This window comes from Lepeophtheirus salmonis, chromosome 7 (genome assembly GCF_016086655.4).
Source record: "Lepeophtheirus salmonis chromosome 7, UVic_Lsal_1.4, whole genome shotgun sequence".
Taxonomy (NCBI): domain Eukaryota; kingdom Metazoa; phylum Arthropoda; class Copepoda; order Siphonostomatoida; family Caligidae; genus Lepeophtheirus; species Lepeophtheirus salmonis.
Window position 1 is genome coordinate 10646141 of NC_052137.2, and position 17706 is coordinate 10663846.

The following is a 17706-nucleotide window of genomic DNA, read 5'->3' on the forward strand; positions in this document are numbered from 1 at the left end:
GTTAATTAATCACACGACACTCATAAGACCAATAAACATACGACAAACTTGTCTGCATTAATATAGATTAGAGGTCGGCAACCCTCCATGCCTCTGGCCATATTGTCCCGCGAGTGAATTTTAACCGGCCCACCATCTTATCTTGGACAATCATCCAAATATAAGCATACTAATCCAAAAAGAATTTTTTTAATATTAACAAGGACTATAAAATTCGACACAAATATAAAAATTTTGCTCCTGTGATCAACAAATATTTGACCTAACATTAAAAAAAAAAGTAAAATATAGATTTTTCTTTAAAATTGTGTTTATATTTAATTTCTTTATTATAATTCCTATAGTAAAAAATAAGGGTATTGTTTAGATAAAATTATATCGAATACTTGTTTTCTCTTAACACCCAAAAAATCAATGATATATACATTCAATAACATGTTTTCCACCATTACTCTGTAGTGATAGCTGTTTGGCCTTTTACCATGGCTTTATTAATAGCCAAAAGGTTGCTGACCACTGATATAGATGAAGGATAGTTAATAAATGAATATTTCCAAATGCAAATATGAATCGTCAAATTTGTTACTCATTCATTTGGCATATCCTTTGAAATTTAAGCTTAAACATAATCCCTATTCCTCTACCAATTGCAGTATTTCAGTACTATCATTATTAGTGATATACCGCGAGGTAAATTTTACAACATGAGTATTTTCGAGTTTCTAAAAAAAATACTCGAAGAATTACAAGCTTTACTCGTTACTTGCTTGAATGCTCATTAATTGCCTCAACACTCGATACTCCCTAAACAACGCGTCATTGAAAAAACCATATTTTTTAATGAATTATTTAAACTTGTCATTTGAAAATTTGCATAGTTCTCTAGAGGACTCTGTATTTGTAATTGAATGAATATATTATATATGTTCATATAAAAGGATCTTATAATAACAATACTACAATATACCAGAAGGACTCTAATACATTTAATATAAGGTACTGATGACCACACAAAATTGTTATCATAATTTATGTTCCACAGATTAATTTATAAATTAGTTTAACTTATTTGAATCGTGGTCATTAGCATAATTCAACAGTTTATATAGTCAATAGTTCAATATTTTACTATAGTCTGGCTATAACTAAAATTTTAATATGTATTCGCGTTATATAAATATATACTTTTTTAAATTCAATTTTCCCTCTTTTAAGATGAATATAAATAAAATAAATATTAGCCGTATAAAAACTTTCATTTTTCTACATATTATCATCATATGTATTCATATTAATAAGCATCCGTAGCACTAAAAAAATTTTATTTATGGGAACTATAGTCAAATATGAATGTGTAGACTATATAAACTGTTGAATTACGGTTATGGCCATGATTCAAATAAGTTAAATGAATTTTTAAATGAATCTTGTAAAATAAATTACGAAAATAATTTTTCCATTAAAAGTTTCAATACTTCTTTAAAATGTGATTTTTTGACTAACGAGTTTTTTAGCGAACAAAAGTGTTAGATTTAGTAACGAGTATTCAAGCAACGAATTAACGAATTAAGCTCATAATTCCTCGAGTGTTTTTTTTTTTTTTTTCAAAAACTCAAAAATACTCAGGCAACAAAATTCAAGTCTCGGGACATCAATATTAATATCATTTACATTAAATAAAGGAATTTATTTCATCAATTATCATTCTTAGAAATTTAAAGCAAAATTGTATTTTTTAACTATTATTTAAAATATTGAAGAATCGACATTGGATTTTGTAACTAAAATATCATCGGAATCGTTTTTTTTTTTTTTTTTTTTGCAATCATCCCATCACTAACTTATATTTCTATTAAACTTCCTACGTAGGATACTTAAATTTATTAATATCAAAAATATTAACACCCTCAAAAACCGACATTGATTGACCAAGTGTCCTCTTTTTGGAAATCAAAATTCAGTCACATGGTAGCGATGCGTTGGTTTGATAAATAATCAATTAATTCTCTTGAATCATTTGCTTTGTGATGGAAAAAAATCTCTCATTAATACGAGTTTCAGAGATTCAAAAATCATTGAATGATGTGTTGATCGTTAAATGATTAGTCTGGCAGAGATAAAGAAAGAAACAAGTGTTAAATGCTAAGAATAATGAATTGCATTAGCCTTTAATGATAATAATTAATAATGCGTTAAAAAATAAAGTATAAAATTATCGTTAAAGAGCAAGTAATTGTTGATTTTGAGGAATAAAAGTCTCTAATGGTTATTTAGAAATATGTTTTTGTTATGCCACTGAAGTAGAAATGGAGATTGCATAATTTTAATAGGTGAACTACTACTAAAATAAGTTTGGGGGTTAAATAAATCATTTTAAGTGTTTTTGAAAGAAAAAAAATACCAAATACTTGCATATATAAAGTATGTAACTGTGTATTTAACATGTTCCCAAATGTCACTACAGTGATAAAAAGGGTATTAATAGCAAGACTCATTGGATATAATTAAAATATTTTGACAATGTATATCCTGAATCGTTAAATAATTACTTATATCAATAGTTTTATAATATATATAAATATGTAGTTGTTAGAGGGTGCCTGCCTTGCAGGTTTCAACAGAGGGGAACGGAAACAAAGAATTAAAGCAGAATAATAGAAACAGATAGAAGGAAAGGCTCATGTACATCTTAAGCTATCTGTACTATTTGCAGATGAATAAAAAACCGCACTGCCTCCAAGACCCGGCTTATTTTTAAAATAGATTAGTAATTGTTTCCAGTATTGAAAGATACTATATTTATAGCTTCAGGTTTCCGATCGTCACTGTTAAGTTTTATGGTGATGGAATGGAAGTTCTGTGCTCCAGGATGCCAGTTATGATGACAATTAAATATTTTTTTCATAATACGACAATTAACAAGGATTCAAAGCTAAAAAAGCTGCAATATATCACAAATATAATTTATATTTATCATATTAAAAATAGTGGCACAGACCAAAAAAATTAATGCTCATAACTTAAACACTATAAGATTGAAGTTGGGCAACCTTTCTAGATTTGAGCTTGTTTTCAAATGATATTTTTCGGATTTCATATCAGATGTTGTGATTGAGTTGAGAAACCAAATTTTTGCCCATCACGTTGTAGATGATTTGAGAAATCTTTCCAAGAATGATTGCCCATTTGTGACCTTGATCACACACAGTATCAACTATTGCTTTGACTGTAGTTTCTGATTTCTTTCTTGACTCTTTATGCTGGATTTTTATATATGAGCAAAGTTAAGGCGTAATGATGATTTAACTCCTAGATGGTTTTGGGAATGCTGAAGTATTCCTGCCTTTGGAAGCCGTTATAAATATATTTAAAGTTGTGGACAGGGTTGAAGATAAGATGAACTTTTCTATTGCTGTTGTGTGTGTGGGTAATTTGAGTCCGGAGCTTACCACCACAAAGAATATGACTGAAGAACTTCCTGTTGTCTGGTTGGTTATCAACGAATACAGAATCCAATTTGATAATTAGAGTATATTTGCTGTAGAGGAATTTAGCGTTCAATTTGGCAACGGGTATAAGTACTAATTGTTTTTAGCTTGTGCTGTGCGAGCCCTGTCTTAGTTCCAGTTGCCGATTAATTGACGACCACTTCCAAGTTTTTAGTCTACAGAATGGGAAATATAATACAATTTCGTGAAATTGAGGCTGCACAGTCTTGAATTCATAGTAATTGTCTATATTTTTGAATTCACTTTGAGATACAATTTCTGTCTTGGAAAAGTCATCTCCCATTTGGATTCAAGTTCCAGATTAGGAGGCGCATTAAAACCAGGAAGAATATGGTAAATGATCTTATGACTCTTGGTTATGCCGTTATAACCTTGAAGGCATCTGGGGCACAGTACTTACATCCCATCAACGGAATCCTGAAACTAAAATAAGTATAGAATCTGTCACTACTGAAAACATTAATTAATCAATTTAAAAAAAAACCGTGTTATGACGTCACATAAGATCCACTTCAAGTATTTGCGACAAATGAGGAAGGAGAAAATGATAAAAACAAGGACAATTTCTAGAATTACTCCGATGCCGATCCCCAATTCTACTCTGAGTGCAAAAAATACTTATACTTATAACTCCACGCATAATCCTCAAGGGGTACACTCCGTCTTTTATGAGTGCACACGAACGTTCAAACAGGTTTTGTATATAATTGGATCTATTTAGGTATTTAGGAAAGGATGTTCACTACTAAGGAATTAAATAATAATGTGAACTGCTAAAGAAAAGAAAATTAATTCTTCAGAGTATTATTTCCAAAAATTAATATACCGCGAGCTAAAAATTACACTGGATATTAATCACTGGGGGTATTGTAAGATACCTAAAGAGAAGAAAAGAGGGATGAGACAGATAGAAGGATAGAGATATAGAAAGAGAAAAGAATGTCTTATTTTGGTCAAAACAGGTATCCTAATGAACTTCGATGCCCAAAAAATACATATTTATACTAAATATGCGGGGTTTGAAACCAAGTTAAGTGAGGACCTCTTGTACGTTAACAGGAAAGGAGGGAGGGAGGGGTAATTGCAAATACAAGCTATACAGAAATATTTAACAAACACAAACTTGGGGGAGTGGGGAACAAAAAATATCAAAAACTTGTGGATAAATGCATAAAATTAAGGACATATCTGTCTAATAAATTGAAATTTGATGATTCATTGATCCATGATAAGGTAACTTTATTCAAATATCATGATGAAGGACTAGTTACCCCGTTGATAAATCTTTCAATAGAACGTTTCTATTGACGTCATAAATTGGATCATAATTGAAGGAGAGTCACTTTTGGGGCTCCAATGTAATACTTTTACTACATATAATGCATCAATTTCCAAAAAACCTTGATCAAACTTCATCAAATGGCTTTATGAATAAAAAAAGACTTAACATTTATGCTGACTATTAACTAATGCCAATGATAAACACTGATATTTGAATTAAATCAAAGTAATATGTACATAAACTCCTTAAAAATGGTTAGATCTGTATAATTCTTGTAAAGCTTTGATCAATTAGGGACAAGAAAAGTAAAATAGTTAGAGAAAAACTTCTTACTCTTTCCGTTATAATAGTTCATATATATTTAATATTGAAATAAGAAGTGTATAACGAAGTAATAACATATTTTTATTACATTTTAAGGTCATATATACAATAAAACAAGGCAATTGAGCGATAAAAATTTATTGGTCCACTAAGTTTTAAATCCTCCTATTTTTTGGTCACATTTTGACATCAAACAGTTCACTATTTTTCATAAATAGAAAGAAAAAAATGGTTTTTAATGTTATAAAACTTGTTTTTTTAGGCTTCCAAAATGGACGACGTCAAAATTGTGGCGTCGAGTGAAAACGTCTTATAAAAATGTTTTTTTCGTGTTATTTGGACATCTTTGATCTGAGAAAAATTTTGAAGATACAAAATATTCGCTTGTATGTCTCATTTTTAATAAATTTTCAAGAAGTTACAAGGAAAAAATCACGTAAACTTTGTAAAAGTCATTTTTATGAGGATTTTTCGTTACGCCCCGTATCACAACTTTAGTTTTTTTTAAATGGATACGTCAATACCTAAATAATTACATCATGCTAATGAAGTCAGAGGCATTATAATGGAAAATAACACTATTTAGTCCGGGTTTTGCTATAGCATCGTGTTTTGTTTTTTTTAAATTAAAGACTTTGAGGAATTTGTTTTTAAAATTACCTCGTTGCACAGACAGTTGTGAACAGTCCGGTAATGACATATGCAGAACCAATTACCATAACTGTTGGGACATAGGCATGGTAGACGTCTAATTATGGAAATTCAAACAATTTTTTAATATTTTTAAAAAGCTAAAAATAAAAATATAAGTCTCAAGTTTTTGATGAATTATTTATTAATATTCGGACAGTATAGAAGTAGTTTCCCTAAAAATAATTGATCTCTTAAGCGTATGGTTCGGGACATTGATGTATAGTATACAGAAATAGCTAAGAACTACTAAACTCAAGTAGTCCTTGAGGTACGTAGATACTGTCAATGAGTTCTACTAATATATATAGAGTGGACCAAGGACATAAAGATGTAAAGTATAGAGTGCTTACTCTCTAGAATGACGAGAACAATTTATTGAACGTTCAGCTGATGAACAATAAAGAAACATAAGGCTCAAATCATTCAGCTATTATGCCAACATTAGCCTTTCAGTTATCAATAATATTTCTTAAAATCTTAATACATTAATAATTAGTGAAAAAATAACCTTCTAAATTTTTACAAAAAGAGTTTGGGATTAGGTAAGTTTATCGTAGTGCATATCATTGGAACTTGATACATTCTTATTATAATATTTTTAAAGTTCAATCAATGCCTGCTTGTATTACATTCAATTGTACTTCAAGAATACCGGCTTTTTCTAGATCCTCAGAGCACAATCTTGCTAGTTAATCGTGTAAGATATATGAACTTAACCACAATGAAAATAAGCTTTTCCGTAAGTATTTTCATAATATCGTAAAATAATAATGTGTTTTCTCTTTGGTATCCTTGTTAGTTTTTACTTAATTTAATATTCCATAAATATTATAACCATCTATTTTCAGATGTCCTAAAAATCCAGCGCTTCTAAAGCAATGGATAGTAAACTGCAGTCGCCAAGATTGGAAACAAACCAAATGGTCAAGGATATGTTTTAAGCACTTAAAGGACTCTAACATCAACAACCACAAAGTTAAGGGCACTCTTGTTGATGGAGCAGTGCCCCCCCCCCATTTTTGACTTTCGCAGGTACAAATTACTACATTTCAATCCGACAACTTCTCCAAGCTGAAAAAGCTTTTTGTTTGAGAGCCTTTTTAAGGTACACAAATATATAAAAATATAATATATATAATTTTCGTTATTTAGGCCCCAAAATGAAGTACATCAACAATTCTGACGTCACTTGAAACCCCTAAACACAGGAATAATAACTTTACGAGAACAATCGAAAAACCTAAATATAGGGTCAATGAATAAGGATTCAATTAATGAAAAAAAATTGAAATTGTATCTTTTTACCCTAACAAAGGTGCTCAATAATGTCACTAAAAGTAGTAACTAGTCTGCTCACGTCGTTATCTTTATTGTATCACACAACCTTTTCTCCAAATAGAAAAAGAAAAAAGGCCGAAAATCATCTGGTAGTTAGCCAAATATGTATATCATACCAACTACTATTTATATCAATTATACTCGCAGACTATCAATGGCATATTATTTCTTCACCATTTTTATATTTAATTAAATTATATATTATTAAATCTACATAGTATTTTACTCCATATTGTATTCTAATATTGCATAGTAATATTTGATTAAAAGAGTAGTTTTGATGAGTTATTATAATATTTCTATGACGAAATAACCAAAATTCCTTCATAGAAATGATAAAATGACCAATATATATATTATATAAACAACGGGGGATCCACAAGAAATTGTATTCCTGTTCTTTTGGAAACGGAGTATAAGTTTAGAATTAATAACTTAGTACTTCGTGTAAATATGTAAAATTATTAAATCATGGGAGAAGAGACTACAAATTACAAATTGTGTTTTTGTGATAGAGTGGTAACACCGTGTATTCTTTATTCAATCATACACTACTAAATTATTAATCGGAACTTAATATCGAGACACTCAACCTCTTCTTATATATATAATTTTGAATTGTCCCATTGATTATGAATATATAATATATAGTTATATAGCTAGAAATTTATAAATAGTTATTATTTATTAATAATATAACTAATTAATTATTAGATTAATAATGAAATAAGGTCAATTATTAAAATCTTGTTTAAATATTTCATAATTCTATATTTACTTATGCAAATATATACAAGGGTGGATTGATAAGTCAAGTAAAATTGAATGAAATAATAGTACTCGAACATTTGACAACCGTTCAAATTGGAAATGGGAAAAAATGGGAATTTTAAGCGTTTCTTTCATGTTTGGAAAAAAGGAAAAAATCACTAGAAGCCCAGTCAGGAGAATATGGTGGATGGGGAATATATTGCCAAATTACCAAGATTAGGCCGATTTTCTTAGTTTCTGTTTCAATTGGTCCAAAAGATCCTCCCTTTATTGTCTTGCCTTTTTAGATAAATGACTTTTTTAGAAACAGATAAAAAAATTAGTCTAAAAAACGATCATTAAACTAAAGAGAAGGGATTCAAATAGATAATACAAAATCCCTTGCTTAAAAAAAAATTATTCCATTAATTGAGAACCAAATTATTTATAAAGAAGGACTTTTATTGTTATGGGAAATTTGGAAAAACCCAATCATATTTGTAAAAAGCTCTTTAGTGCTCGTTCTACCACAACAAAACTCAGAGTAACTCTTTTAACTAATCTTAAGTGTTGAAAAATATTCACTAAAATACTTTTCAAACGAATTTTTAATTTATATTATATATTTTTTTGTAAAAAAAAGTAATTTTGAAATAAAAACTCGAAAGTGACTTTTTTCATTTTAAAAAGCAAGAACGACTTATTCTATTTGAGCGGTTGTCAAATCAATACTAATCAAAACGTGAACATGAAGTGTTCTGTAAGTTCAGTCTAAACAATATCAATTCCCAACATATCAAGTTCTATAATCTATAATTATTGTTTTATTCAATTTTACATAAGTTATCAATCCACCCTTGTGCATAGTGCACATAAGTTAATGTTGCCTAAGATATGTAATGGTATCATTGAAAAATGAAACATTCGAAATGTTCATCCAATTTCTTGGCACAAGTCTTCGAGCGCAAAAATATGGGCATTAGACAGCAGCCAAACCTAATGTCCGTTTTAACATTAGAGTTATTTAATAGATGCTGAGGACAAAAGTTGAATTGATTCCTTAAATACCTTGTTCTTTAAACCCAATTTTCACGGCAATTCTATAAATATCGTTTTTACGATCGATAATAACTCCAATTGTGTTTCTTGGGTCACTTCTCCCTCTGTCAACCATAGGAAGGGTAACATAAATTTGTCTGGCAAATACACCTATACAGAAAATGTTATCATTATCTCTGCCCGGCTTAACAAAGAACTACTTGTTCTTCTTTGCTGAATGTGTATGTCTTGAAGCCGCTTGTCAAGGAGTAATGGTATATATTGTAAGGAGTATATGGTTCATTCACGAGGTGAATCATTGAGAGCAAAAGTAGATTCGCTAGTATCATCAGACATGGATTGAGTTGAAGGTGCCGTAGATGATATGGGATGAAGGAGTGCCCGAAGATATTTTGCAGATTGAAACATTGCATATGGGAGACTTCATAATATCGAACCAACATTTTGGTCTTCTCCATGTATGGCATTGTATTGTGTTAGGTTAATTATGTATGATGAGCACAGTTTTTCGGTTTCTGAACAAATTTGAGAAAGACTTTATAGTAATGAGTGGTATTGTCTTTCATCCAAACAACTAGCATATCCTAGATATCACTGTTTTTCTTTCAATAAATCCTTCATTTTGTAGATGTTTTGGCATGTCATAAACCATTATGAGCTAAGGCAACACTTATTTCAGCTCTATGATAACTTTAGATGTGAACTCTGAATCTTTGTCATTGTTCAAGATGTCTGGTGCTCTAAATAAAATGAATATATCCAGAATCTGATAGTTTACTTCACCAGCTACCTTAGAGTATAATAACATATATTATAGACACTTGGCAAATCAAACAACTTTTGCTTGAATTCTACTTAAAAGTTGTGTAATGTAATTTGTTCCATTTAGAAGTGTATTTATGAGGTGTGGGATATTTCAAAATATTATACGGAGTGATTATTGAATTGAACCATATTACACTATGAATAATTGTAATTATGGCGTCTATCAAGACCAATAGACGATGAAAACTTACAATAATAGTTATTGGAGAAATCAACAAGTTGTATTTAACTAAAGGAAAATTCGAAATAATAATTATAATATTGTATAGCAGCTCTTTAAAATTTAGTTTTGAAGTATTTATGGGAGATATACTTCACTCATAAATTTATGTTTATGTAATTTAGATAAAAGAGTATTAAGAATATATTTGCATATATTTTAAGTATATAAGGAGGAAGTTATTGTTTGGAGTTACATAAGCCGCAGGAAGTGAACGGACAAACAGCGAAGCACTACATTCATGGGTATGTACAAGGTAACTTGAAATACAAGGTCAGTTATACATATTTGGACTGATCCTCCACAAAGCGTTTTCCATTATTTCTTTTGTCGATGGAGCGTGACGTCACACCCGATATACTATTAAATTAATCAATTGAGTTAAACATATAATTATAAAGGGATTGATCTTAATACTTAAGCCTGAAATGCTTTCCAGTTTTCAAACAAACTTAACAACGTTTTAGATAAAATCTCAAAAAATATATTATTTTTTTGTTAAAGATTTATGTTCCGATATGAAGAACCAAATTCCTTCTGCAAAGATATGAAATGATTTTTGTAGTAAATATATTAAAATAATGATAAGATACGAGGGTTTATTAATCTAAAAGCCATCAATATTATACATAGAATAAACTAATTGGAAGGTCAAATATATAGAAAGGTCTACACAAAAATAATTGTTATAAATATTAAAGTTAGGTATTGTTTCTTAATCTTTTTCAATATATTTCATGAAATGATAACTGTTATGCTGTTTATGTAAATGCTTAGGAGTTAAGAATTGTATCCCACTGATGTACTATGAATCCCGAGAGTTCTAAAATGTAACTTTCTAGATATATAAGCTGGACATAGATCCAAGCATGCCCATACATTATTATACAAATTAATTTGTGGAGTACCAAATTGTTACAAGTCACATTATATTTAATTTTAACATTTCAAGCCAAAACGTCATCAACAAATAATAAATTATAACAATAATCTATATCAAATAAATGGCTGAATGATAAAATACTACTTTAAGATTTTAATTGTTGTGACACAATTTCGATAATGAAGCAATGTTTTAAAGTTTCGCATCTACCTTTTTATAGTTGATACACAAGGAGCCTAAAGAAGGCAGCTTGACAGAATATATCTGTAATCTTTTGAGGAAAGAGACTTGAGTCCCAGTCCCTGAACAATATCCTATTTATTTAATATACAAGATTCTTCCCACTTACGATGAGTTTACTTTAAACCTTAGTAAATATTTTCTCAAGTCCTCCTTTCATCACCTTTTGAAGATATGAATTAGATTTTTCTTTTTATTGCTTTCCTCAAAATGATTTTCATAATTTATGGGTTTCTTTCCAAGGCAACCCTTTCGATGACAAGCTCTTTTCTAAATATTTCTTCTTGAGCAACCCTAAGGGAAATTTTATAAACCACATTATCAGGTGAGTCACAAATGGTAACCCACATATCCAGAAGATTTATTGCGGGACTCCATCATCAGTCATTATATAATAGCTATATAGAGGTTTAGGAAATTGTAATAATAATAACTTTATCTAATTACTAAGGTTGATAATTTTGGTAAGGACACAAAAGCGTGCAAGGAGAAGGGAATAAATACTTATGGTATCACTAATTAAAATAATAAACACCTTCCTCTATCCAGAACGTTATCAAATTCCCACATTTATTATTCAATAGTAATATAATATTAGATACTGATAGTCGATAGAGAACTGAATAAAATGCCTAAAATAATGTCGCCTTCTGTCTGGACTTCTGAAAATGGAGGGTCTGGAATCTGGAAATACTAACCGGAGGAGAAACAGATGGCTTGTCGGATTTGTCGATGTAAACATGCCTTTAGTCTCCCGTCTAGAATAATGTCACAACAACGTGGTGTAGCATTATAATTAGTAATTGTATTTATCCTTCATGATAATAGTATGTTGTTATCCAAGCATAAATATTATTTGGATCAATCTATTATTTCAATATTCTGTATTTATAATTTAATTTTATTATTAGTTATATGATTCTAATTGTTTAATTTTGTATATTTAACTTAAATGAATGATGGTTTATTTTTTAGTATGTAGATTATATTTAATTAAAGCCTTATTTTTTTTAACTTGGAACTTCAAATATATTTCGTAATACTCTACTTTGTTTTTTCATTAGTTATTATTCTGAAAATAAATAAGGTTCATAATTGAATACAATTTCAAGGAGTGTGACATTTTCAAATCTACTGTAACGGATAAAAAACGTCTAAGTTAATTGTATATCTTTATTAAACATTTTGCTAAAAAATACTTTTGTTCTGCTCTACTCTCTCAAACATTTTTCAAAATGAGAAAGTAGAGCAGAACGAAAGTATTTTTTAGCAAAATGTTTAATAAAAAAAAATCATAATTAGAAGGCAGGTGATAATCACCTCAGTATTTTAAACAATGATACCATAAGTCTTTCTCCCCCCCCTTACGCGTTTTTCTCTGCTGGATTATCAACTTTGCTAATTACTATGAATACGATTAAAATACAATATTAATATTAATATATTCGAAAAAAATGGGATGTTATTGACATAACTTTGGTATATGTAGTAAAAACATTACTTGTCATATTATGAAAGTAACATATCATTTATATTTGAAAGTCATTTACATATTCAATAAATGTATGATCGTAAGGCTTGGAGATTGAACGGAAAAATAAAGAGATCTCAAGATTTCCATTCATTTTGAACGAATGAAAAAATGAACGATGAATGTGAGAAAAAAAAAAAATTTTATTTCAGACACGATGATGATGGTATTGTAAAATATAACCGATACATAATAATGCCTGTAAATATATAAGTTAGCAATTCTTTGGTGCCCCGAAATGATAGTCTCAGGTTGTATTCACCAGAGCAGTGATGTTAGGACCAAGTATGACGAAATAAATAAGGTTTCAAAATATTTCAGTAATGTCATAAATTATTTTTGGTTCCTTTACTTTCGATTTTATTTAACTGGCTGATTAAAATGCTGTCTTTTTTAAACAAGGAAGACCGAATGTGTTAAAAACTAGAATTTACTGCAAAGTTTCCTCTTTAGTAGTTATAGAAGTGCTATATTATCAGGGTATTAATATTGGTATGTATTCGTGTCTCCTTTCCTACCTCCTCATCTTTTGGTTATTGTTATTATTTTATATATGTATAAAGTACTACCCTCATTATTATTCTTATAAAAGGCGTGCATTGTGTATGTTTGTCAGAGTAGTAAGTAATGATTAATATTAATTAGAATATATAAGTGCTCCATTTAAATTAAATCGTTGCCTGATTCCTCCACGTCTCTTCTCTCCTCATACCTCTTTGTCGTTCTGGATTCCTTTATTTAATAGTTTGTGTCTCTTCAACCAGTCAAGACACAACAAATATCATTTCAGCAAACATGTCACATAATTTTAAACTATCAAGTCTCAGGACTCTCACCTTCAGAGGCCCCAGAACGTAAACATATATATTTTTAGGGAACCCTATAACAAGGGTTTTATCTTTAATTTTAATTTCAATACTATCTATAATAGAATTAAGAAACGGTTGTACGTATCTCTGACTGTGGAGTATACTGTTTGATGAACGTGTGTTGCTAATGCTCAGCGCCTCATATAAAAAAAGAAAAAGGAAGTACATATATGATGCGTCAACATAAAAGAATCTTGAACAAATATCAAGAAAAGGAACAAATAACAATCTATTTTTTTATATCATATACACATCCCACTATTTCATAGATATATTAATAATTTCCCTATATGACATGGATAGCATATGAACAATACCTATATATCATAATATGATTTTAAATTGAATTAAAATAGGTACATCAATAAATTTATTATCATTTTTCGACCAATTGAACCTTTGGCAATATTTAGATTCGACAAATTATCCTTCGACAAAAATGTTTTTGGCTAAAAGTCCGCTCACAAAATGAGTAAATTATAGACATTGTATTCAAATTGGTGGAATGATAAAAATACCTAAGAATTTGAACTATTCTTTAAAACCTTTTTTTTTATTTAAAAGACTTACATTAACCCCGATATGGTCCTTTAAATAAAATCCTTCAATTTCTAAGTACAATTTGTGGTATACCCAAAGGATTAAAAAAAATAATTTGTTAATAGAAATGGACAACAATTTGTCGTTGAATATAAACGTAATTCTCATTCAATTTTGAAAAAATTCATTCTTACTTGCTTATGTCTTGACGGACCACAAATATAAAGTCTAAAAGAATAATGAATATGACATAATATTAGGTTTGGCATCAAGCAAATCATGTTAAATTAAAACAAAAACATTCTACATTTTTAAAGCAAAGTTTATCGACGCTTGATAACTCCCTCTAGTACACTCATATTGGCAAGCTCTTACTTTACTGGATTTTTTGCCATGTAGTCGTGGGAACATCCGTTTTTATGGTTGCCACAGAACTTTATTCTTCCATATTTGTTTTTTTCACACTTCAAAAATGGACGAATGAACCGAAATAAATTGAACCCATGAACGACAAGTAGAAACATTTCAGGGAATGAAAAAAAAAGGGTGAATGGATCGAACCCTGATGATCATAATATTTTATGCATCCCAACATACATATCATGGTTCAAATCAGGTACCATCACTGTCACTTTAGTATTTCACAGTCCTTCTAGAAATGTTTAGGGATTTTGTATATATATATATAACCTTGTTTTTTTCAGTCATTTAATGAAATCCCAGTCACTTTGCAAAATGATTGAAATTTTCAGGGATTTTATGAAATACCTAGTTCCAAAGTTTGCCTGTAACATATATACGAGTAAATAATAGCTTTATAATAATATACAGTGTATACTGTCTGTTATCTTTTACGTCAATACGCTCAACGGCATATTGATTCATATTATCATCTAACTTTGTTGCTGTCTAAGTCAATAAACAAAGAAAAATTTAATCTAAAACTAACATGAAGAAATAGTATCATAAGTATGTTGATATAGTTTGACAAAATAAAACACTTGAACTTATACAACACATTTTATTTAAAGTCCATCAGATATTCATTTAAGCATGATAGAACATATTTGTTTGTAAATAAAATAAAGTAGGGGAATATAATTTTCTCTATTTGGTTTTGCTATTAGGGGCCTTCTTGAGAAGATGTTCAATAATCTTGAGTTATAATGTTTTATTTATCTTAGAGGTAGTATTGAAAAATAACTTACTGGGTTTATTTTACAAATTATAACTTGCGAAATGAGTTAATTAATTTATACTTTTGAGTATTAATTTAAAATGTTCTATCTTAGCAAAGCAGAGGGTTAAATATCTCGATTAGTTTTTGAAATTAGCTACTACAGAACATATATTCCTGGACTTTCTATGAGCTAAACTTCTTTTATGATCAGAGGTTCAAAATGTATGACATTCACGTATAAATGCTCCCAAAAATTAAAAATTATATTTATTAAGGGTTCGAAATTTTCAACAAATCAAAATTATATTTTATTTTCAAATTCAAAATCATATTTTACCTCCGCGAACGAAGTTGAAGAAAAATTATGCAATTAAATCTCAAAACTATAATCGACCATAACAAAATTAAGATCCATAACCCAATTTTATTTCAGGAAGAGGTTTTGCGCTCTACCGAATGCCCATTATAGTCTTGAGATTTTTTTTTGTTTTAACTCAGCACATAGATAAAGGTGGGGTTTAATGGGTATATTTTGCGTTTAGAGGTTTGTTATAAGAAATTGAGTGAACTTTTCAACTGTTTCATATCTCCAGGTTACCATTACATATTTGAGTTATCAATTTCACTTAAGCAGAATTAATTTATAATTGAAAAATAATCTAGAAAATTTCAATTAGAGAAAAAAGTTCGATACCCATTTGACGTCAATAAAAAACACTTTATACTTATATAGCATTTTTGATGACACTATATGTTATTATAATTTATGGACAAATAGAAATGCAATTTTTTTTTTTACAATATAAAATTTACAAATTTCCGATAAATACTGATCAAACTCCAACAAATAGACCCTCACCTTGGGAAAATTCGCCTTAGATACAGCTGACCGTGTTGAAGAATTGCTTTCCTTTATTTAATATAAATAATAATCTCACTTTTGTCATGGCTAATGAGTTCGAACTAGAGACAAATTAGTAAATATTAATTATTAACAATAAATATAAGATGAAAGAAAAATAAAGAAATATGACAGCAATTCAAATGGAAGAAGTGCTTATCAGTTAACGATCCGTTATCAATTATCATAAGGATGTAGACATGATGGATTATTTTCACATCAGATTAGGCAAGAGTATTGATTTCCATTTCGTTATGATCTAGAATATGTCAGAATAAGAGGCGGTTGGATGTGGTGAGGCAAATCACTGAGAGGATTCGGGGAGGCACTCAAATTGCAGGAAAGCACAAAGAAACGTCGAGAGATATAAGCGAAGAAAACTGTAAAGCTCAGTACAGTTGGATAACCTGAAATTGGAATCGAGGGATGAAAACAATTTTCTTCGTATCTTCATGATTTTTTTTTTATCCAAAGAGAACAAAACAGGCTGCATTACGTAGTCACTCAAAAGACTTGAATCCTCGTAGTTGTATATCTAGGTTTGGGAATTTATACATCTAATGAATCTCAAACTTTAACAAATGGCTTATAAACTACTTCTGCGAATTTTTAAGTGGTTTTTTTTTAATATGATACAATGGCATTTGAATATGTAACTGCATATCTAATGATTATCTTCAGTGATATTTATAAAAGAATATGAACAGTTAAAATATATACATTTGTTCAATCCAATTTACTATTGAGAATGAGAATCCAGCTTCAACTTCATTAATTTGTAAAACTAATATTGACGTAAATTTCTTTGTCAATGTTTAATTCTATAAATTAACTTATCTATTGAATAAATGTAAATACATATTGAAGGACTACAGAAACGGCTATATAAAAATTTATTCGACAATTCATGTAATTATTTAATTTGCTCATGAAATGTCCTGATTCTACACCTACGATACTTTTTAAAAATACTTCCCACAGAATATTCAAAAAAAATTCTAGCGTAAAATCATATAATAAAGCAATATAAAGTTTTAAAAATTAAATTAAATTGAAGACACATTTAAAATAGATTTGATCCAAATTATTTGTGAGATCCTTTTGTTTTATTTTTTAATTATTTAATTACATACATAAATAAGATAATATTAAATGTTAATAAATATTTAAAATAAATGTAATTTCCAAGATATGGATTAAATATATTTTACTTTTTGATTAGTTTCATATTTGGATATTACTGGATACAATCTTTCCTTAAGATTATTATTCATTCGTAATGATTGATATGATTTCTCCACATTCTATATCACTTTTTTAGCCCCAAGCCAATCCTTCTTCTATTTTAAATAGTCTATTAATTTCCAAAGATTTGGGTGCATATACGGCGAGTAATCCAACAGCAAAGTTTTCTCTTCGACTAATATGTTTGGGGTGTCCTGGAGAGAGAGCACAATAAATATGCACAAAACACAGTCGACTCCTTGCAGCCTTCCATTCTCACATAGTGACCAGGGTGACAAGGCCAGGTTTGAGACTGTGATTGAAGTTGGTGAGTGGTT

The 17706-nt window shown here is 29.2% G+C and overlaps 1 long non-coding RNA gene across 1 annotated transcript; it reads right to left on the reverse strand.

Annotated features, from left to right (window-relative positions):
• Nucleotides 1-10052: 10052 nt before the first annotated feature.
• Nucleotides 10053-16261, reverse strand: LOC121122181 (uncharacterized). The gene is made up of 3 exons (XR_005865729.2): nt 16103-16261; nt 10418-10537; nt 10053-10360 (listed from the first exon to the last, which is right to left on the reverse strand). It is a non-coding gene; the product is annotated as an uncharacterized lncRNA (long non-coding RNA).
• Between the last annotated feature and the right edge of the window lie 1445 nt (nt 16262-17706).